The 26,182-nt window shown below is 41.1% G+C and overlaps 1 long non-coding RNA gene across 1 annotated transcript; it reads right to left on the reverse strand.

Annotated features, from left to right (window-relative positions):
• Positions 1-8,664: 8,664 nt before the first annotated feature.
• On the reverse strand, positions 8,665-26,065 carry LOC106583564 (uncharacterized). The gene is made up of 4 exons (XR_001323555.2): positions 25,858-26,065; positions 25,574-25,646; positions 8,857-8,946; positions 8,665-8,750 (listed from the first exon to the last, which is right to left on the reverse strand). It is a non-coding gene; the product is annotated as an uncharacterized lncRNA (long non-coding RNA).
• Positions 26,066-26,182: the final 117 nt, after the last annotated feature.

Genomic DNA, 26,182 nt, shown 5'->3' on the forward strand with positions numbered 1-26,182 from the left:
TCTGCCACTTAAAGGTATCTGCCACGGTAATTTTGTGACCCTCATATTGTTTAATATGTAGAGATATGTGACAGTATTGAATTGTAATGTTTAAATGTTTGATAAGCATCACAATGGTTAGGATTAGGTTAGATATAAAAAGGTCTGTCACCTCAGCTGTGGTTGTTTTGTCTCTCACTGGAGTAAGAATGGTGCTAAGAATGGTGCAACAAGTCAAGTGCAATAAGAGCTGGAGGCTAGTTTATTTAAAAAGAATATTTGACGTTCTGTGAAAATATGGGATCGTACATATTTGATACCAAAATTAGAAGATGCATTGTTTTTCCAGTCTATTATATATACAGTACCTTGAATCAAATATGCAACTCCAATAAGTACTAGTTTTCACTGGGTAGAAATGGAATACCCAAAGGATCCTCACAAACTGACCTTTATGGAAGAAATTGTTCCAAAGGTCTCCTGAGTATTTGAGAGAGATCAACTGATGCTAATTTTAGACAACATTCCTTATGCTCTCATACCATGCGATATTTCCAAATGGGGACAGTGTCTTAAGTATTCTTTAGTGGTCCCACATGTGATAAAGTTGCAATACAAATGTGATACACAATATCTTTGGCTTCCCCCGTAGGTTCTTATTAGTACTTAAAACAAATATAGCCTCTTGCTCATTCATGCAGACACTATTGAGATTGTTGACAAATGCATTGAGCCTCACGGTAATTTAAGTGGCAGATACCTTTTAACCTCCCAGCTGTAGAGAATCCTAATGTAGGCTCACGTTCTCAGATGGTTCTGCAGCCAGTTCAGGATCATAAGAATATACCTATTTTTTTAATATAATGTCATTCAACCAATTAATATTTTTTACTACGATATATTATAATATTTTTTAAGTTTGGAAGAAGGCATGTATTTCCATTGGTTTATTTATGTTCATAGCAGTGTGCAGTTGAACCTGTACTTCTATAATATATTTAAATGGAATGTTATTTGCACTATAAGCACATAAATCAAAGCGCATGCCTTTTGAAAATGTAGTGAAGAGTTTTTAAGGGACAGTTTACATACAGTTAATAGTTTACATACTGGTACTACATAACAATGATTATGATAATAATGTAGCATCTATATTATTTAATAATGTACATTTCACATTTACATTTTAGTCATTTAGCAGATGCTCTTATCCAGAGCGACTTACAGTAGTGAATTCATACATTTCATGCATTTAAAAAAATATGTACTGGGCCCCCGTGGGAATCAAACCCACAACCCTGGCTTTGCACACACCATGCTCTACCAACTGAGCCACCGGGAAGTTCATTATTGATGAACTTATTGATATAGGCCTAAAATTTATAAAATACATTATGTATTATTATTATTTGTATTACTATATCATTTTTATTGGCTCATCCCTTAAAGTTACTTTGTTTTACATTTTAGTTTTTACCGATTTCTTTGTTAGATATACTGTACATTTTACACACATTTTACATAAATAGTACTTTTATACACAGTAGTTACTTAACAAACAAGTATATTATTTTATATTCACTGAGTGTACAAAACATAACATGACATACAGTAGACTGACCAGGTGAATCCAGGTGAAAGCTATGATCCCTTACTGATGTCCCTTGTTAAATCAACTTCAGTCAGTGTAGATGAAGGGGAGGAGACAGGTTAAAGAAGAATTTTTAAGCTTTGAGACAATTGAGACATGGATTGTGTATGCGTGCCATTCAGAGGGTGAATGGGCAAGACAAAAGATTGAAGTGCCTTTGAACAGGGTATGGTAGTAGGTGCCAGGTGCAAAGGTTTGAGTGTGTCAAGAACTGCAACCCTGCTGGGTTTTTCTTTTCTATATATAGTGTATATATACTATATATACTATAAGCATGTGGACACCCCTTCAAATTAGTGGACTCAGCTATTTCAGCCACACCCGTTGCTGACAGGCATGTCAAATCGAGCACACAACCATGCAATCTCTGTAGACAAACACGGGCAGTAGAATGGCCCATATTTAAGAGGTCAGTGACTTTCAACGTGGCACCGTCATAGGATGCCACTTTTCCAACAAGTCAGTTCGTCAAATTTGTGCCCTGTTAAAGCTGCCCCGGTCAACTGTAAGTGCTGCTATTGTGAAGTGGACACGTCTAGGAGCAACACCAGCTCAGCCACCAAGTGGTAGACCACACAAGCTCACAGAACGGGACCACCGAGTGCTGAAGCGCCAAACAACGTAAAAATCATCTGTCCTTGGTTGCAACACTCACTACCGAGTTCCATGCTGCCTCTGGAAGCAAGTTCAGCACAATAATTGTTCATCGGGAGCTTAATGAAATGGGTTTCCATGGCCAAGCAGCCTAAGATCACCATGCGCAATACCAAGCGGTGGCTGGAGTGATGTAAAGCTCACAGCCATTGGACTCTGGAGCAGTGGAAATGCATTCTCTGAAGTGATGAATCACGCTTCACCATCTGGCAGTCTGACAGAAGAATCTGGGTTTGGCGGATGCCAGGAGAACGCTACCTGCCCCAATGCATAGTGGCAACTGTAAAGTTTGGTGGAGGAGGAATAATGGTCTGAGGCTGTTTTTAATGGTTCAGGATAGGTCACTTAGTTCCAGTGAAGGGAAATCTGGCCACCACAGCATGGCTACCACAGCATTCTGCAGCTATACGCCAACCCATCTGGTTTGCGCTTAGTGGGACTATCATTTGTTTTTCAACAAGACAATGACCCAACACACCTCCAGGCTGTTTAAGAAGGAGGAGAGTGATGGAGTGCTGCATCACATGACCTGGCCTCCACAATCACACAGAGTGAAAGAAAAGCAGACAACAAGTGCTCAGCATATGTGGGAACTCCTTCAAGACTGTTGGAAAAGCATTCCAGGTGAAGCTGGTTGAGAGAATGCCAAGAGTGTGCAAAGCTGTCATCTAGGCAAAAGGTGGCTACTTTGAAGAATCTCAAACATAAAATGTATTTTGATTTGTTGAACACTTTTTCTGTTACTACATGATTCCATTTGTTTGATTTCATAGTTTTGATGTCTTCACTATTATTCTACAATGTAGAAAATAGTAAAAATAAAATAAAAACCATGGAATGAGTAGGTGTGTCCAAACTTTTGACTGGTACTGTATATACACACACCCATTACATTTTGGATAGATAGTACTCAAACATCTACATAGTGATTTCAGTAATAACTATTACTGATCATGAGCTTTTTAATCCCACCTCTCTGCTATTTAATCAAATGTATTTATGAAGCCCTTCTTACATCAGCTGATGTCACAAAGTGCTGTACAGAAACCCAGCCTAAAACCCCAAACAGCAAGCAATGCAGGTGTAGAAGCACGGTGGCTAGGAAAAACTCCCTAGAAAGGCCAGAACCTAGGAAGAAACCTAGAGAGGAACCAGGCTATGAGGGGTGGCCAGTCCTCTTCTGGCTGTGCCGGGTGGAGATTATAACAGAACATGGCCAAGATGTTTAAATGTTCATAGATGACCAGCAGGGTCAAATAATAATAATCACAGTGGTTGTAGAGGGTGCAACAGGTCAGCACCTCAGGGGTAAATGTCAGTTGGCTTTTCATAGCCCATCATTCAGAGTATCTCTTCCGCTCCTGCTGTCTCTATTCTCAGCCCATTCCACTAATCTCCGCATTATGTATTGTTAACATGGTAAATATAATATAGTATTTGCATTGATTTGTAAGCTTTGGACATTTTCTACTCCAAACACATAACTGACCAGAAGAACAGTGTGTTAATAACAATATGTCCATTGTTATATTGACTATGACAAAACTATTCAAACATGCCAGAGGTCATAGGATCTTAATGTTTTTCCTCATAATCCTGGACTATCGGACCACCATTTTATTACGTTCGCAATCGCAACAAATAATCTGCTCAGACCCCAACCAAGAAGCATTAAAAGTCGTGCTATAAATTCTCAGACAACCCAAAGATTCCTTGATGCCCTTCCAGACTCCCTCTGCCTACCCAAGGACGGCAGAGGACAAAAATCAGTTAACCACCTAACCGAGGAACTCAATTTAACCTTGCGCAATACCCTAGATGCAGTTGCACCCCTAAAAACTAAAAACATTTGTCATAAGAAACTAGCTCCCTGGTATACAGAAAATACATGAGCTCTGAAGCAAGCTTCCAGAAATTTGGAACGGAAATGGCGCCACACCAAACTGGAAGTCTTCCGACTAGCTTGGAAAGACAGTACCGTGCAGTATCGAAGAGCCCTCACTGCTGCTCGATCATCCTATTTTTCCAACTTAATTGAGGAAAATAAGAACAATCCGAAATTTCTTTTTGATACTGTCGCAAAGTTAACTAAAAAGCAGCATTCCCCAGGAGAGGATGGCTCTCACTTCAGCAGTGATGAATTCATGAACTTCTTTGAGGAAAAGATCATGATCATTAGAAAGCAAATTACGGACTTCTCTTTAAATCTGCGTATTCCTCCAAAACTCAGTTGTCCTGAGTCTGCACAACCCTGCCAGGACCTAGGATCAAGGGAGACACTAAAGTGTTTTAGTACTATATCTCTTGACACAATGATGAAAATAATCATGGCCTCTAAACCTTCAAGCTGCATACTGGACCCTATTCCAACTAAACTACTGAAAGAGCTGCTTTCTGTGCTTGGCCCTCCTGTGTTGAACATAATAAACGGCTCTCTATCCACCGGATGTGTACCAAACTCACTAAAAGTGGCAGTAATAAAGCCTCTCTTGAAAAAGCCAAATCTTGACCCAGAAATTATAAAAAACTATCGGCCTATATCGAATCTTCCATTCCTCTCAAAAAAAATTGAAAAAGCTGTTGCGCAGCAACTCACTGCCTTCCTGAAGAGAAACAATGTACACGAAACGCTTCAGTCTGGTCTTAGACCCCATCATAGCACTGAGACTGCACTTGTGAAGGTGGTAAATGACCTTTTAATGACATCAGACCGAGGTTCTGCGTCTGTCCTCGTGCTCCTAGATCTTAGTGCTGCTTTTGATACCATCGATCACCACATTCTTTTGGAGAGATTGGAAATCCAAATTGGTCTACATGGACAAGTTCTGGCCTGGTTTAGGTCTTATCTGTCGGAAAGATATCAGTTTGTCTCTGTGAATGGTTTGTCCTCTGACAAATCAACTGTAAATTTCGGTGTTCCTCAAGGTTCCGTTTTAGGACCACTATTGTTTTCACTATATATTTTACCTCTTGGGGATGTCATTCGAAAACATAATGTTAAATTTCACTGCTATGCGGATGACACACAGCTGTACATAATGAAACATGGTGAAGCCCCAAAATTGCCCTCGCTAGAAGCCTGTGTCTCAGACATAAGGAAGTGAATGGCTGCAAACTTTCTACTCTTAAACTCGGACAAAACAGAGATGCTTGTTCTAGGTCCCAAGAAACAAAGAGATCTTCTGTTGAATCTGACAATTAATCTGGATGGTTGTACAGTCGTCTCAAATAAAACTGTGAAGGACCTCGGCGTTACTCTGGACCCTGATCTCTCTTTTGAAGAACATATCAAGACTGTTTCAAGGACAGCTTTTTTCCATCTACGTAACATTGCAAAAATCTGAAACTTTCTGTCCAAAAATGACGCAGAAAAATTAATCCATGCCTTTGTGTCACGGTTGTCGTCGGTGAAGGAGGACCAATACGCAGCAGGTACGTGTATGCTCATCTTGAGAATTTATTAACTTCAAAAAATGAACGTACAAAATCACAAAACAAAAAGAACGAACGAACAACTACAAACAGTCTGGCTAGCATAGGCTCAACACAGAACAATCACCCACAAATCACAAACACAAACACACCCTAATATATGGGACTCTCAATCAAAGGCAGATAGACAACACCTGCCTTCAACTGAGAGTCCCAACCCCAATTAACCAAACATAGACATACACTCACTAGACTCCACATAGAACTACCTAGACATAAACCAAAACCCGGAAATACTAAACCAAACACCCTTTTAACAAACACACCACCCCGAACCACATAAAACAAATACCCTCTGCCACGCCCTGACCAAACTACAAAACAATTAACTTTATATATACTGGCCAGGACGTGACACTTTGTTACTTCTAGGTTGGACTACTGCAATGCTCTACTTTCCGGCTACCCGGATAAAGCACTAAATAAACTTTAGTTAGTGCTAAATACGGCTGCTAGAATCCTGACTAGAACCAAAACATGTGATCATATTACTCCAGTGCTAGCCTCCCTACACTGGCTTCCTGTTAAGGCAAGGGCTGACTTCAAGGTTTTACTGCTAACCTACAAAGCATTACATGGGCTTGCTCCTACCTATCTTTCCGATTTGGTCCTGCCGTATACTCGGCCTTGTCCCGGGATGGTATGTTGGTGGTTGGAGATATCCCTCCAGTGGTGTGGAGGCTGTGCTTTGGCAAAGTGGGTGGGGTTATATCCTACCTGTTTGGCCCTGTCCGGGGGTTTCATCGGATGGGGCCACAGTGTCTCCTGACCCCTCCTGTCTCAGCCTCCAGTATTTATGCTGCAGTAGTTTATGTGTCGGGGGGCTAGGGTCAGTCTGTCATATCTGGAGTATTTCTCTTGTCTTTTCCAGGGTCCTGTGTGAATTTAAATATGCTCTCTCTAATTCTCTCTTTCTCTTTCTTTCTCTCTCTCGGAGGAAAAAGCCAACTGACACTTACTCTTGTGTTACTGACTTGTTGCACCCTCGACAACTACTATGATTATTATTATTTGACAATGCTGGTCATTTATGAACATTTGAACATCTAGGCCATGTGCTGTTATAATCTCCACCCGGCACAGCCAGAAGAGGACTGGCCACCCCTCATAGCCTGGTTCCTCTCTAGGTTTCTTCCTAGGTTTTGGCCTTTCTAGGGAGTTTTTCCTATCCACCGTGCTTCTACACCTGCATTGCTTGCTGTTTGGGGTTTTAGGCTGGGTTTCTGTACAGCACTTTGTGATATCAGCTGATGTAAGAAGGGCTATATAAATAAATTTGATTTGATATGGCAGCTAAAGCCAAATGCTGATATTCCTTGTTTTGAAATATGTCCGCTCAAAGCAGCCTTTGTCCACTGCTGCAACCACCAGTGTGTGTGTGTCTATGGGGTTGGAGGGAGGGGTTTGAACTAGAGGGAGTTGTTGTTGCAGTGAGAGCGAAAGCACGGTACAGATTATGAGGTCTGGTAGTTTCTGCTATTTGCTTCTCTTTTTACAGGTGCATGTTGACATGTGGGGAGAAGTGTTTGTGGTGCTAAAGACATCAGGACCTGGTGAGATAATAAATCAAAGATAACCATATTGATCAAGATTGTAGCTATCATGACATAATTTCACCTTATTGAGCCAGATGGCTCTCAGGAGTTAACATAGGGCGTTGTCAATATGGAGTGGGGTTTACAAATTTGACTTGAATAGTACATACAGCAATATAAGCCTTAGAGACATCTGTGGATTTAGATCAAGGACTGTTAGCAGGTCAAATTATTATTTTTAGCAAATGGTTTATTTATCGTTTTGAGCAAATTGTTTAATATGTAGTCAACAGGGAATCCGATGGACTCATGGCGAGCTAAATGTATCTCCTGAGAAATATTAGGTGTGGCATTAATGATGAAGATTAGAATTAAGACTTGTTTATGTGCAGAAGATTTAATAGATCCTTGTGAGCCCCTAGGAGTGCTATTTTTGTTTATCAATTTCCAATACTTAATATGTGATAGTAATACCAGCATACGGTATTTCATGACTTGATGTTCAAAACATAAATATGAAGGTGATGTTCCAGTGGTCATCAGTCATTTAAGACATCTCTCTCATGCCAATAATATATACCAACAATATGTGTGGTTTTGATGGAATAAACCACAAAGACAAAGGCATGTGAGAAAGTTTGGACTTTACTTGATCACTGTTGACACTTCACAAGAAGATCATATTGTGTGACTGCTTGGAAGTGTGTCTCATCTGTGGCACATCTCCTATTCAGCTACTTCCTTTCCCAGAAAAAGAATATAAAATATCACATCTATTTACTAATTGAATTCTGCTTGCTTTTAACGTGATTTACCGATGATGATTTCCAGTAAAGTTATACAGTATTTATATCAATGGGATTAACCTGTTGTTAGAATAAAATATAAATACAAATTGATAAAATAATAGAAATGAAGATCTATTAAGTGAATCACTTATAGCAATATGTGTTTTACCTTCCACAGAAGTGTCTTTTTTTTGTACTTTAACTTTCCAGCGTCATGGCTGTTGGCTCACAGCTTGTTGACCTGGACAGGTGAGTGTTGGCATGCTCCTCCTTGGAAAATGTAATAAAAAAATTACAGATATTATGAAACCCAATAAATAACCACAAAATACATTTTGATCTCAGAATTTTTGTTACGCTTACAGAGATCAACATCCATTCTTTACTTTTCTTTGTCTCAAAGGACAAGGACATATAGTAACTACTGTATTATGTTTTTCAAACCGTACATAACATTGATGAAACTGTGCACGTTGATCAAATACGTTTCGGCGTGGAACCAAATCTGTGCCTCCTGAGATACAGTGTGTTATACTATACTATATTCTACTTACAGCCTCCTCAGCTTGTCTTTTGTAGGCCTTCACTTTGAGCTGCAGCTTGTCCACCAGATCCTGGAGCCTGTTCATATACTTCTTATTCTTCTTCAGTCTGTGGCATTATAGACATTCTCAATAATGCTTCTCGAGATACAATATTCAAAGCCCTATACACTGTATCTACAGTGATGGATATCGTGAATATAAAGATTAGATACCTGGTAGGTGAACTCCTTGACTTTTTCATATTTGCAGACAACTTTAATAGCATCACCTCCACGTCTTTGTTCAGCTTCAACCTCATGCACCTGGAATATTGATACAATATTATCTCAATAAATAATCTATTTTCCCATGTTTAACCAAGCCTGAAACTTTTCCACACACATAGATACCTTTTTAACTCCAGTCCAAGCATTTGAAAAAGAGAATCAACTGATGAAAATGTAAGCTTTATTACGCTGTTGCACTTTTACTTTTATGTGTTAAAAAGTATTCTGCACTCATCCCACATGGCATAAAGTAGCAATAATAAACATTAAAATTAAAATATGATATAGTTTTGACTTAACTTTATGTTCTTATTAGGACAAATAAAGCATCTTGCTCTTTCATGCTCCCCCACAATTCAGATTGCCTAATGCAGTGGTTCCCAAACTTCTTATAGTCCCGTACCACTTCAAACATTCAACCTCCAGCTGCGTACCCACACTAGCACCAGGGTCATCAAACTCTCAGATGTTGTTTTTTGCCACCATTGTAAGCCTGCCACACACACACTATACGATATATTTATTAAACATAAGAATGAGCTTTTGTCACAACCCGGCTTGTGGGAACTGACAAAAAGCTCATATAAGACCAGGCCACAAATAATACTATAATAATAATCAATAATTTTGCTCTTTATTTAGCCATCTTACATATAAAACCTTATTTGTTCATCAGAAATGGTGAATAACTCAACACAGGTTAATGAGAAGGTTGTGCTTGAAAGGATGCACATAACTCTCCAATAACTCTGCAATGTTTGGTTGTATTGGAGAGTCTCAGTCTTAAATCATTTTCCACACAGTCTGTTCCTGTATTTAGTTTTCATGCTAGTGAGGGCCGAGAACCCACTCTCACATAGCTACGTGGTTGCAAAGGGCATCAGTGGCTTAACAGCGCGATTTGCCAAGGCAAGAAACACTGAGCGTAGCCCTATCCAGAAATCTGGTAGTGACTTCTGATTAAATTACATTTTCACAGAACCGCTTGTTGCTATTTCGATGAGGCTCTCTTGTTAAGATATCGGTAAGTGGACTGGAGGCAGGGCATGAAAGGGATAATGAATCCAGTTGTTTGTGTCATCCGTTTCGGGAAAGTACCTGCGTAATTGCGTATCCAACTCACTCAGGTGCTTCGCTATATCACATTTGATATTGTCCGTAAGCTTGAGTTCATTTGCACACAAAAAAATCATGCAATGATGGAAAGACATGTGTGTTGTCCTTGTTAATGCAGACAGAAAAGAGCTCCAACTTCTTAATCATAGCCTAAATTTTATCCCGCACATTGAATATAGTTGCGGACTGTCCCTGTAATCCTAGATTCAGATCATTCAGGCAAGATAGGCCAGATAGGCCATTCCTGTGAGAAACTCATCATCATGCAAGCGGTCAGACAAGTGAAAATTATGGTCAGTAAAGAAAACTTTGTTTGTCTCTCAATTTAAAAAAACGTGTCAATACTTTGCCCCTTGACAACCAGCGCACTACTGTATGTTGTAAAAGTGTTACATGGTTGCTGCCCATAACATTGCATAATGCAGAAAATACACGAGAGTTCAGGGGCTTTGCTTTAACAAAGTTAAGCATTTTCACTGTATTGTCCAAAACGTATTTCAAGCTGTCAGGCATTCCCTTGGAATCAAGAGCCTCTCGGTGGATGCTGTACTGTACCCAAGTGGTGTTGGGAGCAACTGCTTGCACGCGCGTTACCACTCCACTATGTCTCCTTGTCATGACTATTGCGCCATCAGTACCGCTACCAACACATCTTGACCACCAAAGTCCATTTGATGTCACAAAGCTGTCCAGTACTTTAAAAATCTCATGTTGTCCTGGTTTTCAGTGATTTGCAGAAGAGGATGTCTTCTTTAATTGACCCCCCCATAAACGTAACAGACATAAACCAGGAGCTGTGCCAGGCCCTCCACGTCTGTTGACTCATCCGGCTGTAACGCATATAATTCACTGGCTTGTATGCGAAGCAGTAATTGTTTCAAATGTATATCCTGCCATGTCACTGATGTGTCGTGAAACAGTGTTGTTTGTTTGATGAAGCATTGTCCCAGCCATGTCCGCGGCAGCAGGAAGAATTAAGTCCTCCACAATAGTATGGGGCTTGCCTGTCCTAGCCACTCGGTAGCTCACCATATATGACGCTTCTAGCCCCTTCTTATTAATGGTATCTGTTGCTTTTATACATGTCTTACTACTCGAAAGCTGTCTTTATTCTCGCTCAAAAAACTCGCGTGGCTTATTTTTGAAATTGTCATGTTACGTTTCTAAATGTCTGCATAAGAGTAAAGGTTTCCCGCGAGAAATGGTTAATGTGATTGGATGTTAATTATTTGACTAGGCTACCTGTATTTGACATTGTGTTATTATTTCGCTGAACACTAGATGGTTTAATTTTATTTTTGACATTGAAATGAGGCTACTCAGAGGAGAAAAAAAACTCACCCAAACGTACAGCCCTGTTGGAAAATAAAAATGTACTGTTTGAAAATGTGAAAAGAAAAATGTAAATCACATTTTTATTTGGCGTACCCCCGACGGCATTGCGCGTACCCCATACCCCAGTTTGGGAATAACTGGCCTAATGCATTGAGCCTCACTGTAATGTAAGTGTGAGGTACTTTTCAGCATCCAGCTGTAGAACACCCTAGGCTCAAATTCCCTGATGGCTGCACAGTTACCTTCACATTTTGGGTTGGAATGTATGTGAATTTATGTTTTTATTGGTACTTTTGTTTTCAAAACTGTGCAGTTGAATCTGTACATAAACAGTAACTACATGTAAAAACAGCTGATCTTCCATGCTTTGTGAAGTACTGTAAGCCCACAGCTGCAGCCAATGAGAGAGAGAGAGAGAGAGAGAGAGAGAGAGAGAGAGAGAGAGAATTTAAGCATCTGTGTGAAAGCAAATGTCTGTGTAGGCCTATGTGCATTTGGAGCTGGAGCTGATGTGGTAGTGAGAGCGAGAGTATGACACAAACTACCACATGTGCTAAGATGAGGAATACATTTGTGGTGTAGAAGACTGTCAGCATCAAGACCCGGTGACGGTGAGTAGCATAATAACCACAGTCAGACAGGCATGTCTGTTATCATGATGTCTAAATATAGCATGACAACGATTGTCCAGAGAGAGTCCAGATAGTGTACATTCAACTTTGCAGTATGACCATTGGTGAGTATAGAGTATACTAGGGGTGTAAGGTACACATATTGGTACTAAACCGTTCGGTATGGAGACCTCGGTTCGGGCCGCACTGTGAACCCATATTAATATATTTAATGTTTTATTCATTTTTTTAACACTAGTCCTATAGGCTATGCCTACACTGCATTGAAAAAAAGCATTGTTGGATATTCCGTTAAAACAACTATAGTCTATGCGCATGTTGTAATCAAAATTCAAATCTTAATTGGTGCATTTCACACTATCCTTTTGTGAGGGGCACTTTGAGGAGCACTTCCCAGTAGAAGCCAAAATGTATTGAATTTAGTAGGAAGTCAACTAAACGTATTGAATTTACTAGGGAATCAACTAAATGTATTGAATTTAGTAGAAAATCAACTAAATGTATTGCATTTATTAGAACATTAAAGAATTTTCCTAAGATGGTGATGAGACATGAACAAAATGTAGAAGTGATTCATATTTTCCTTTAACTTTCTGAAGAGGCAACGATGCGGGAATGACACGATCTGTGTGTGTGTGTGCGTTTGTCTGTCACTATGCAGCTGTTAGCGATGATGCTAATGACAACAGTCTTCTGGTAGATGTAAAGGCTTTCCCAAAAACCTTCTCAATTAAGAGTTGTCATGACTCTCCTGTGACGATCTGAAGGATCAGGTTACAGTGGGTCCTCTCTATAGCGTGCTCTCTCTTGTAGGGGGCAGAGCGTGAAGTTGGCTGTTTTTTGGCGGTTGTAAAATATGCTGCCTCTACGCTCTGTAGTGTTTGAGATTGGAATGTGAACTGTGGAACACAGAGACACACTTGAACATCAAAAGTTGGAATAATTAAACAATATTTATATTTTTGAGAATGTGGGAGTGGTCCGTGGACACTTAAGAGACAGTCATGTAGAGTGCGTTTCATTTGGTGATCTCATGAAGGGCAAGAATCGCACATTACTGCATCTTTGTTTGTGTACAATTCTCAATTATGGGGTTTACATCTACATGTTGTGAAACATATATGATTACATATGAAACTATTTGTGAAAAGATGAAATGTGATGTTAGCCTTCTAAATGAGAGCATGGGTTTTCATAGAAAGTTTAACTAGTCAGTGGCCACTCCACCGTGAATACAGACATTTTCATCGGCATCATGGAATGCCCCCTTCTTCCACAGAATATAAAACCACCCATGACAAAATGTACATTTTATGCCAAAGAGACCCATGGTAAGCCAGACATCTCGAATGGTTAAGAAGATCAGAAAACATGAAGCGGTAGCTACATGTTTACATTTACATTTACATTTAAGTCATTTAGCAGACGCTCTTATCCAGAGCGACTTACAAATTGGTGCATTCACCTTATGATATCCAGTGGAACAACCACTTTACAATAGTGCATCTAAATCTTTTAAGGGGGGGGGTTAGAAGGATTACTTTATCCTATCCTAGGTATTCCTTAAAGAGGTGGGGTTTCAGGTGTCTCCGGAAGGTGGTGATTGACTCCGCTGTCCTGGCGTCGTGAGGGAGCTTGTTCCACCATTGGGGTGCCAGAGCAGCGAACAGTTTTGACTGGGCTGAGCGGGAACTGTGCTTCCTCAGAAGTAGGGGGGCCAGCAGGCCAGAGGTGGATGAACGCAGTGCCCTTGTTTGGGTGTAGGGCCTGATCAGAGCCTGAAGGTATGGAGGTGCCGTTCCCTTCACAGCTCCGTAGGCAATCACCATGGTCTTGTAGCGGATGCGAGCTTCAACTGGAAGCCAGTGGAGAGAGCGGAGGAGCGGGGTGACGTGAGAGAACTTGGGAAGGTTGAACACCAGACGGGCTGCGGCGTTCTGGATGAGTTGTAGGGGTTTAATGGCACAGGCAGGGAGCCCAGCCAACAGCGAGTTGCAGTAATCCAGACGGGAGATGACAAGTGCCTGGATTAGGACCTGCGCCGCTTCCTGTGTGAGGCAGGGTCGTACTCTGCGAATGTTGTAGAGCATGAACCTACAGGATCGGGTCACCGCCTTGATGTTAGTGGAGAACGACAGGGTGTTGTCCAGGATCACGCCAAGGTTCTTAGCACTCTGGGAGGAGGACACAAGGGAGTTGTCAACCGTGATGGCGAGATCATGGAACGGGCAGTCCTTCCCCGGGAGGAAGAGCAGCTCCGTCTTGCCGAGGTTCAGCTTGAGGTGGTGATCCGTCATCCACACTGATATGTCTGACAGACATGCAGAGATGCGATTCGCCGCCTGGTTATCAGAAGGGGGAAAGGAGAAGATTAATTGTGTGTCGTCTGCATAGCAATGATAGGAGAGACCATGTGAGGATATGACAGAGCCAAGTGACTTGGTGTATAGCGAGAATAGGAGAGGGCCTAGAACAGAGCCCTGGGGGACACCAGTGGTGAGAGCGCATGGTGCGGAGACAGATTCTCGCCACGCCACCTGGTAGGAGCGACCTGTCAGGTAGGACGCAATCCAAGCGTGGGCCGCGCCGGAGATGCCCAACTCGGAGAGGGTGGAGAGGAGGATCTGATGGTTCACAGTATCAAAGGCAGCAGATAGGTCTAGAAGGATGAGAGCAGAGGAGAGAGAGTTAGCTTTAGCAGTGCGGAGAGCCTCCGTGACACAGAGAAGAGCAGTCTCAGTTGAATGCCCAGTCTTGAAACCTGACTGATTAGGATCAAGAAGGTCATTCTGAGAGAGATAGCAGGAGAGCTGGCCAAGGACGGCACGTTCAAGAGTTTTGGAGAGAAAAGAAAGAAGGGATACTGGTCTGTAGTTGTTGACATCGGAGGGATCGAGTGTAGGTTTTTTCAGAAGGGGTGCAACTCTCGCTCTCTTGAAGACGGAAGGGACGTAGCCAGCGGTCAAGGATGAGTTGATGAGCGAGGTGAGGAAGGGGAGAAGGTCTCCGGAAATGGTCTGGAGAAGAGAGGAGGGGATAGGGTCAAGTGGGCAGGTTGTTGGGCGGCCGGCCGTCACAAGACGCGAGATTTCATCTGGAGAGAGAGGGGAGAAAGAGGTCAAAGCACAGGGTAGGGCAGTGTGAGCAGGACCAGCGGTGTCGTTTGACTTAGCAAACGAGGATCGGATATCGTCAACCTTCTTTTCAAAATGGTTGACGAAGTCATCCGCAGAGAGGGAGGAGGGGGGGAGGGGGAGGAGGATTCAGGAGGGAGGAGAAGGTAGCAAAGAGCTTCCGAGGGTTAGAGGCAGATGCTTGGAATTTAGAGTGGTAGAAAGTGGCTTTAGCAGCAGAGACAGAAGAGGAGAATGTAGAGAGGAGGGAGTGAAAGGATGCCAGGTCCGCAGGGGAGGCGAGTTTTCCTCCATTTCCGCTCGGCTGCCCGGAGCCCTGTTCTGTGAGCTCGTAGTGAGTCGTCGAGCCACAGAGCAGGAGGGGAGGACCGAGCCGGCCTGGAGGATAGGGGACAGAGAAAATCAAAGGATGCAGAAAGGGAGGAGAGGAGGGTTGAGGAGGCAGAATCAGGAGATAGGTTGGAGAAGGTTTGAGCAGAGGGAAGAGATGATAGGATGGAAGAGGAGAGAGTAGCGGGAGAGAGAGAGCGAAGGTTGGGACGGCGCAATACCATCCGAGTAGGGGCAGAGTGAGAAGTGTTGGATGAGAGCAAGAGGGAAAAGGATACAAGGTAGTGGTCGGAGATTTGGAGGGGAGTTGCAATGAGATTAGTGGAAGAACAGCATCTAGTAAAGATGAGGTCAAGCGTATTGCCTGCCTTGTGAGTAGGGGGGGAAGGTGAGAGGGTGAGGTCAAAAGAGGAGAGGAGTGGAAAGAAGGAGGCAGAGAGGAATGAGTCAAAGGTAGACGTGGGGAGGTTAAAGTCACCCAGAACTGTGAGTGGTGAGCCATCCTCAGGAAAGGAACTTATCAAGGCGTCAAGCTCATTGATGAACTCTCCAAGGGAACCTGGAGGGCGATAAATGATAAGGATGTTAAGCTTGAAAGGGCTGGTAACTGTGACAGCATGGAATTCAAATGAGGAGATAGACAGATGGGTCAGGGGAGAAAGAGAGAATGTCCACTTGGGAGAGATGAGGATTCCAGTGCCACCACCCCGCTGGCTCGATGCTCTAGGGGTATGCGAGAACACGTGGGCAGACGAGGAGAGAGCAGTAGGAGTAGCAGTGTTATCTGTGGTAATCCATGTTTCCGTCAGCGCCAGGAAGTCTTGGGACTGGAGGGTAGCATAGGCTGAGATGAACTCAGCCTTGTTGGCTGCAGACCGGCAGTTCCAGAGGCTGCCGGAGACCTGGAACTCCACGTGGGTCGTGCGCGCTGGGACCACCAGGTTAGAGTGGCAGCGGCCACGCGGTGTGAAGCGTTTGTATGGCCTGTGCAGAGAGGAGAGAACAGGGATAGACAGACACATAGTTGACAAGCTACAGAAGTGTTGTTTCTTGTATTATTGTCTCTTGTGTCTTTAGAGAACTGTTTCACTTTCATATCCTTTTTCTTCTGTCCTGATTTTCTCTTTCTTTTCTTCTGTTAACATGTTGAAATGGTTGTGTCACGGCTGTCTGAAGGAGCGGACCAAGGTGCAGCGTGTTTGTAGTTCCACATTTTTATTTATACTTGAAACGTAATGCAATACATTAAATACTTGAACTAACAAAAAACAACAAACCGTGACGCAGAGAGAAAACACACTACCCAATTTATAATCACCCACAAACACAGGTGGGACAAACATCAACATAGATATGACCTCCAATTAGAGGTAACAAGGATGAGCTGCCTCCAATTGGAGATCAACCCAAACAACACCAACATAGAAATCAAAACTAGAAACTGAACATAAAAATACAAAAACAGACAAACACCCCCTGTCACACCCTGACCTACTCTACCATATAAAATAACAACTTACTATGGTCAGGACGTGACAGGTTGGCAACTCTACAAGAGTAAAAAATGCAGGGATGAGGTCCCCTCATTGAAATGGCTAAGAAATCTACAAACTAAAGAACAATTATTCAGACTGCAGCTGTTTAAATACTTTAATCTGGTAAAGCCTTCCGATCTAAAAACATTTCTGAATGGTATTCTGAAGTATCCATTATAACAACTACAACCACGAAAGACCTTGGGACTTCTGGGTAATGCAACCATAGACTCTCTGATGAACTATTATCCAGCAGATGGACCGGCGATAGCAGAGAGGGACAACAAACGCATACAAGTCGTACATATGTAAATTGCATTTTATTTTAGAATGAGCGGCTGTTCATGTTAAAGTATTAGCATTTCATGAGTGTACTCTTGAGCGGTCCACACCCACTTTCCTTTGTCTACCAAGCCATCATATCAGTTTTGTCCGCTAGGGGCTTTTTCTTTGTATCATGTAGTAACCAATGTATGACCTATTGTGTGTGTGTTTATGTAATTCTGTGATTTATGGGCCTCCCAAGTGGCACAGTGGTCTAAGGCACTGCATCGCAGTGCTAGCTGTGCCACTAGAGATTCTGGGTTCGAGTCCAGGCTCTGTCGCAGCCGGCCACGACCGGGAGACCCATGGGGCGGCGCACAATGGGCCCAGCGTCGTCCGGGTCAGGGAAGGGTTTGGCCGGCAGGGATGTCCTTGTCCCATCGCACACTAGCGACTCCTGTGGCTGGCCGGCACAGTGCATGCTGACCCGGCCGACAGATGTACGGTGTTTCCTCGACACATTGGTGCGACTGGCTTCCACAGAATAATAATATTCTGTGATTGATTAAGTTACTTAGTAAATAAATAATTAAGCCAATTTGTATATTGCTGATTCATGATTCTCTGCTAGGGTTGGTGCAGAGATCCAAGGGTTTGTGACGTTCAGTAATGAGACTGATGAGGTGAAATTAATTAATAAGCGACTTTTTCTATAAGATATAAAAATATAAGAAGAGTTAATTCAGGAAATAAAGACTCTTTAAACATTTTCCCATGGTGCCCCGACTTCCTAGTTAATTAAAGTTACATGATTAGTTTAATCGCGTAATTAAATTACACATAGAAAATGTATTTGATAATTTTACATTTACATTTTAGTCATTTAGCAGACGCTCATAATATAGTCTTCACATTTAATGATAGTCAACGACACAACGATGTTAACTACAAAGTAGTCTATGCTTACCTGGCAGAACGATATCATGAGTATTTGCATCAATCCAGTTGTGATTTTTTTCCAAGGCATCATTGTAAAAACAAATGATAAATGTTACTCGAAAAATACCAAGGCAATCACATGCGTGCTACAGAAACACTTCTAACCAAACAAACATAAATTAAAGGGAATTTTTTTCCCAGACCTCCAAAATGGTCTCCTGATGTGGTTCAAGCATTGTTGTGGATTATAATCTCCAAATTTGTTGTTTTCTCGTTTTTAAAAAGTGTGATTTTGAGAGTGAAAACATGAAAAAAGTGAGAAGAATCTGAAACCTCGAAAAACAAAATGGAGAAAGCGGAATTAGGCAAAAAAATTTAAAATGATTTTACAGGGCCCTACATTATATGGTTCATGATCTATTTCTGGGTTAGTTTTACATCTTTTGCCAAAACAAAAATGAACTCCTGTAACTGTTTTAAATTTCGCTGTACCGAAACCGAACCGAACCTTGACCCCAAAACCTCAATACATGCCGAACCTTGGGTTTGGTGAACCTTTACACCCCTCGAGTATACCCAATGATGAACAGACTGTAGTCACTCCTCAATTACATGCATGATATACAATAGGAACTGAAAAATGTCAACGTTCTACTGTCCAAGAGTAAACTATGAGCTACTAATACATGAATCCAGTGTATTGGTTGTAAGGGTCTTACAGTAACTGTAAGTTCACTGATGAAAAAAGCTATTTAAAAAAGTTACAATTGGAAGGATATATTATACGTTTTTTTTAAATGTAAGTTATGTCATGCTGTGATGCTTGTCAATAAATAAACACATTTTGATTAATGTCTTATGGTTTGTTTGTTTATTGTTGATACAGTCCACTCTTCTGTTCTAGGAGCATGGGTGCCAGTCTGTTTTTACTTTAACCAATGTTTTGTATTGTTTGACAGGACAATGATGAGTGCATTGTTGAATGCAGAAAAGGACTGGCTAGCTGCACAGTAAGTGTGGCAATAGTGAGTTTGGACATTTCTTCCATCTTCCACTGCTCTTAGCATGCACTGTCCAAGTATTTCAATATGATGCCAACGAGGGATCATATTCAAGCAGTCTTTCGACACTAGAATCACAGGGATGGTTTTTGCAACGGTTACATCATGTGATATTTTTGGATGATAGTCAATAAAAGTGTAACACATGATGTTCCTTGAATCTTGTTTTACTATAAATATAGTATTTGGCCATCAGATTTGCCACCAATGCTCCTTATAGGACACGCCACTGCACACTATACTCCTCTATATACCCATCGCAAGACCCACTGGTTGATGCTTATTTATAAAACCCTCTTAGGCCTCACTTCCCCCTATCTGAGATATCTACTGCAGCCCTCATCCTCCACATACAACACCCGTTGCCATTCACATTCTGTTAAAGGTTTCCAAAGCACACACATCCCTGGGTCGCTCCTCTTTTCAGTTCACTGCAGCTTGAGACTGGAACGAGCTGCAACAAACACTCAAACTGGACAGTTTTAACTCAATCTCTTCATTCAAAGACTCAATCATGGACAATCTTACTGACAGTTGTGGCTGCTTTGTGTGATGTATTGTTGTCTCTACCTTCTTGCCCTTTGTGCTGTTGTCTGTGCCCAATAATGTTTCTACCATGTTTTGTGCTGCTACCATGTTGTGTTGCTACCATGTTGTTGTTATGTTGTGCTGCTACCATGCTGTGTTGTCATGCGTTGCTGCCTTGCTATGTTGTTGTCTTAGGTCTCTCTTTATGTAGTGTTATGTTGTCTCTCTTGTCATGATGTGTGTTTTGTCCTATATTTATATTTTATTTATTTTAGATTTTTAATCCCAGCCCCTGTCCCCGCAGGAGACCTTTTGCCTTTTGGTAGGCCGTCATTATCAATAAGAATTTGTTCTTAACTGACTTGCCTAGCTAAATAAAGGTTAAATAAAATAAAAAATAAATATAGTCACTCCCCCTCAGAGGATTGCTGTTACTATCAATGGTTTAGTTTAGTTTACTGGTAGGATCCTCATTACCTGTTGCTCATGCAGCAGACTCTTGGGTCCACAGAAAACATAAAGTACATGATACAGAACAACTACTTAAAAGTAAGTCATATACTGTCAAGAAAACAAAAAGCCTCCCAAACTATACTTCTTACAGACTATTCATATATACATATTTAGAGGAGAGGCGGTGTGACATTTCTCTATCAAAAAAATAATAAATACAAAGTAATCTTACTGTATGCCTGAGTAATCACTGGTGGCAAAAAATTCCAAGTTGACTTCAAGAAAAGATCCAAGATTATCCTGCATCCATTTTTATGAATAGACACTGTTACATTTATCTTGACATAATACTGTACACAACAGCTGATCTAATCCGTCTTTGAGAATTCCACAGGGAACAATCTATTATTTTAGCTACATGTGAAGACAAGGAGTTTATATGAAGTGAAATCCAGTCTGCGTTGTATGTGAAGTGTCAGGATCCCATATCTATCTGTCATCTAAACCCTGTGTGTCATTCAATCCCTATGACAGCCTTAGATCTGTCATAATGGTCTCCAGAGTAGCCTAAAAATAGTCTGTTTGGATCCAATAATGTGGGTCGGAGGATATTGAAAGAGGAAGGAGAGAGGTGAGGGGGAATCAAGAAACAGATTATTCAATCAAAAATTGTGCATGGGCACCTGCAAACTGTGCCGGGCAACTGCAAACTGACTTTGGTCGCCAGCTGGACAGTGTTTCCTCCGACACATTGGTGCATCTGGCTTTCGGGTTAAGCGAGCAGTGTGTTAAGAAGCAGTGACGTTTGGCAGGGTCGTGTTTCGGAGGACGCATGGCTCTCAACCTTCACCTCTCCCGAGTTCGTAGGGAGTTGCAGCGATGGGACAATACTGTAATCACCAATTTATATCACGAAATTGTGGAGAAAAAAGGGCTAAAAGTACTACAAATATATAATTATTATTAGAATAATAACCTTTATCCTGTTTTCTTATATTGTTTTCAAACATTAGCTGATGAAACTAAAAGTGTGAAAGTGTGATCAGCGTCGCAATTTCACAATAGTTGCTGGCTGGAAATACAATCTACAGGGCCTTATTTTCACCAGGTTTTGCAATGGTGGACTTTGTCTTATAGCAGGTGATTTTTTAAATCTGATACACAGCCCATACAGTGCTTAAAATCACAGAGAAACAACCGTAACCAACCAGAAACAATCATAACATTTCCCATAATGCACAGTAGACATATGCTTGAGCACTTGTTGGCTGTTTTTCCTTCACTCCGCGGTCCAACTCATCCCAAACCATCTCAATTGGGTTGAGGTCGGGTGATTATGGAGGCCAGGTAATCTGATGCAGCACTCCATCACTCTCCTTCTTGGTCAAATAGCCCTTATACAGCCTGGAGGTCTGTTGGGTCATTGTCCTGTTGAAAAATAAATGATAGTCCCACTAAGCCCAAACCAGATGCTGCAGAATGCTGTGGTATGCTGGTTAAGTGTGCCTTTAATTCTAAATAAATCACAGACAGTGTCATCAGCAAAGCACCCCCACACCATCACACCTCCTCCATGCTTCACGGTGGGAACCACACATGCAGAGATCATCTGTTCAACTACTCTGCGTCTCACAAAGACACGGCGGTTGAAACCAAAAATCTCAAATTTGGACTCGTCAGACCAAAGGACAGATGCCCACTTGTCTAATGTCCATTGCTCGTGTTTCTTGGCCCAAGCATGTCTCTTCTTATTATTGGTGTCCTTTAGTAGTGGTTTCTTTGCAGCAATTCGATCATGAAGGCCTGATTCACGCAGTCTCCTCTGAACAGTTGATGATGATATGTGTCTGTTACTTGAACTCTGTGAAGCATTTATTTGGGCTGCAATTTCTGAGGCTGGTAACTCTAATGAACTTATCCTCTGCAGCAGTGTCACGTCCTGGCCAGTATAAGGGTTAATTGTCATTTTAGTTTGGTCAGGACGTGGCAGAGGGTATTTGTTTTATGTGGTTCAGGGTGGTGTGTTAGTTAGGAGGGCGTTTGATTTATTATTTCCGGGTTTTGAGTTATGGTCTATGTTGATGTATTTCTATGTGTAGTCTGGTTGATCTGTTTCTATGTTGAGTTAATTGGGGTGGACTTCCAATTGAAGGCAGCTGTGTGGTGTTGCCTTTGATTGGAAGTCCTATATTAGTTGGGTGTGTTTGTCTGTTTAATTGTGGGAGATTGTTCCGTGTTTAGTGTGTTTAGTGTGTTTAGTGTGTTTAGTGTGTTTAGTGTGTTTAGTGTGTTTAGTTAGTGTGTGTGTAAACCTAACAGGACTGTCAGTGTATCGTGCGGTCGTTTTTTGTTATTTTGTATGTTCGTTTTGGAATTTATTAAAAGTTCAAAATGAACCATCTCAACTCTGCTGCATATTGGTCCTCATTTTCCGATGATGATTTCGCCATATCGTCCTCCGACGAAGAAATCCCTGACAAGCAGAGGGGTCTTTCTTTCCTGTGGCAGTACTCATGAGAGCCAATTTCATCATAGCGCTTGATGGTTTTTGCGACTACACTTGAAGAAACTTTAAAAGTTCTTGAAATTTTCCAGATTGACTGATCTTAATTTCTTAAAGTAATGATGAACCGTCGTTTCCCTTTGCTTATTTGAGCTGTTCTGCCATAATATGGACTTTTTCTTTTACCAAATAGGGCTATCTTCTCTATACCAACCCTACATTATCACAACACAACTGACTGGCTCAAATGCATTAAGAAGGAAAGAAATTCCACAAATTAACTTAACAAGGCACACCTGTTAATTGACATGCATTCCAGGTGACTACCTCATGAAGCTGGCTGAGAGAATGCCAAGAGTGTGCAAAGCTGTCATCAAGGCAAAGGGTGGCTACTTTGAAGAATCTCAAATTTCAAATATATTTTGATATGTTTAACACTTTTTTTGGTTACTACATGATTTCCATATGTGTTATTTCATAGTTTTGATTTCTTCACTATTATTCTACTATTTAGAAAATAGCAAAAATAAAAACCCTGGAATGAGTAGGTGTTTCCAAACATTTGACTGGTACTGTACCTTCAGTAGTGCTTGTCATCAAACACACAAAGCAGCTGACAATGGTATCTTAGATTACGCTTCAGCTCTGCATTTGAGAATAATTATCTTCCTCTGAAAAGTCACAGCTCATTTCCAAAAATAATTTATTAGAGCTTAAAGGACAATTCAACCACTTTAAAAACAGTAATTATGCTGTTAGTATATCTGCACAACTATTAGATATGAAACCATTTTGATGTTTTCTCATTTTTGTTAATCATACTGCACGATTCCTTGTTTTGTCATTTTAAAAGCTTCTACATTGACATTGTCTACAGTATACTACAATTTCCAGGGTGCATTTCTCCTGCCAGGATGCAATGCTCCACCCAGTCTCCACCCAGTCTGCAGACGAAGTGTATGTCATAAGTTATGAGTGCATTTCACATTACTTTTGGGTTGTTATTTTGGGTCTTATTATAATGCTTGCATGAATATCATGCTGAATATATGTTCATGTCATTGTCACCAATCAACAGCATTACACTCAAAATAAATTGAATTTAGATGCTAACGAATGCTAACCATAAGTTACTGTATCTGATGGTTAGCTAGCATGCTAGCTAGCCCGAATGCTACATCCGAAATAATGTTTGCAACAATAACAGCATTTAAAAACGGTCCAAACAACAATAGGCCTGTTAGAACAAACAATTTCTTATGAAATTTACAGGAAAATCACTACGGAATCCTATCTCATGATTGAAGCCTGTATCTTCAGTTCTAACATTAGCCATGCTGCATCTGAAATAGTGTGTTTCAACAATAAAGCCAAATACAGCCTTAGCGACTGTGCAAGCAACCATCCAACAGCACTGTAGGCCTATTGGAACTAATAAAAAGTATGAAGTTTACAAGTAATTCACTATGAAAATATAGGCTATTTGGAAAGGTCGCAATGGCCGCCGGAGCGGCAACTTCATCATTGATAGTGGTAGTGGTTTTGCAAGTGTTGACAACTATTTTTCAGTGAGAATCGCTACTGGCTCCTTGGTTTGACAATTTGCTTAGCTGCAGCACAGTTGCAGGCACAGCTGCAGTCCCTGACATAGCATTTTCGCCCCCTCTCCCGCCTCACACCCCCTCCCCTTGTGTTTCTCTGCCTATGTGTCCGCACCATTGCTGTGACTTCTATTGCACAGACAGCTTCTAAAATTCTCGTTTGTGGCAGGATTTAGTGGGAAATGTTGCTAAATACAATCAAAACCATATAAACTCTCAGTGGTCAAACTCCTTAAAGGCAGCCTGAAAAGTAGCTGAATTTGTCGCTAGCCTCTTTTAACATCAAAAGTCGCTGGAGGGGTCTGAAAACTCTCTAAATATAGCGCTAAATTGACAACGCTGGGTTTTGCCAAATAAAATCATGGGAGTTTGAGCCTTGAACAATAGAAAAATATTGGAGTAAACTAAATATAATTCTATAGGTATTTTAGCGTCTATTTAAAATATTTACAGATGTTATTAGACAAAGACAACCAGAGCAACATAGAGCAGGGAGTTCCAATATGATCAGAAAACTAGAGACGAGTTATATAGATCGCTGAAAATGATTGTCCATAATTTATTTTATTAGTCTCTATTTAATCTCAGGGATCCTTCTTGAAAACGTCAGTCAAGTATACATGAAATCATAAAATTACACTAAAACTGTGTAGGACATCACTAAAAACGTCATAATAACAACCCAAATGTTAACAAAAAATCATGTATGTCATATAAAATATATTCACCCAACCCAGTATTGTAATCAAAACTTATCAGAAAGCATGTAGTCCTTAGCTCAGACAGTGTAGTAGTGTGGGCTCAATAGCATCTCATTAGTGTGCAAGCTCTTGAGATTCATCTGCACATGTGATGGAAGAATGCACTGTGCATGCAGTGTTGCAATTCCATTGAATTGGGGATAGTTTAACCAAAACATGCCACAAGACCTAGAATTGCCTTATGTGTATCCCACAAAAAAGGTTCACTGTTATAAGCTAACTTTTTTTGATGAATTTAATTTCCCATGGAAAATTTCCGGAAAGTTCCCGAGCCTTTGCAACCCTACTCAATGCTTCAAACTGTCCATCCTCCAATACAGACTATAGGCTGTTTTTGTTTCATATAATGATCATTATGTGGAAAATAATTACAGTGTTTGAATTCTTATAATTGAAAAGGATTTAATCATTTTTTCCACAGACCCCTGCAATTATGCCAACTGACATGTCATTCAACACAATGCTGCTCACCTCCTTCTTCAGTTGGGAGTAGGGCTGGTTCAGGGGTATAGGGATGAAGAGACAGAAGCTGCATCTTTTGGGCCTGGCACCAGGCAGAGGCAGGGACAACTGTTTAGTATGAATAGCTTGCTAAAAGTTTGCCTGCATTGATTAAATGTCGACTAAAAGAGGAGCGAAATGTAAACACTGAATTTTCTGTGACGATATTAAGTAACTAATGTTAGCAAAAGTAGTCTATTTCACTATGGATTAAGCTAACAGGTTAATTTCCACCACTTACGGACTACACCCACCTTCCTTTGTGAAAAATTGGGTGACATACTGTTGCCCGTTCTTTTCTCTCTCCTGTCTTTCTTTTCGTTTTTGGAAGCCAGATTTTCCTTTAGGAAGCTGAGACATGATGCTCCACTGGCACTCCTCACTCGCAATTCACTGCTAGTAAGTACCGTATGCCCCTGGTTTGGGGGCAGGACCGAACCATTTCATGTAAATAGAGGCTCTCTCGATGTTTACTTTTCGCCAAAAATAAGAACAGAAAAAGAAACCGTTAGTTTTATTAGTACATTGTAAATAAAATATGATATTAATGATGACAGGTAAATAATTTAATATTGCTTT

This window comes from Salmo salar, chromosome ssa22 (genome assembly GCF_905237065.1).
Source record: "Salmo salar chromosome ssa22, Ssal_v3.1, whole genome shotgun sequence".
NCBI classification, from domain to species: Eukaryota; Metazoa; Chordata; class Actinopteri; order Salmoniformes; family Salmonidae; genus Salmo; species Salmo salar.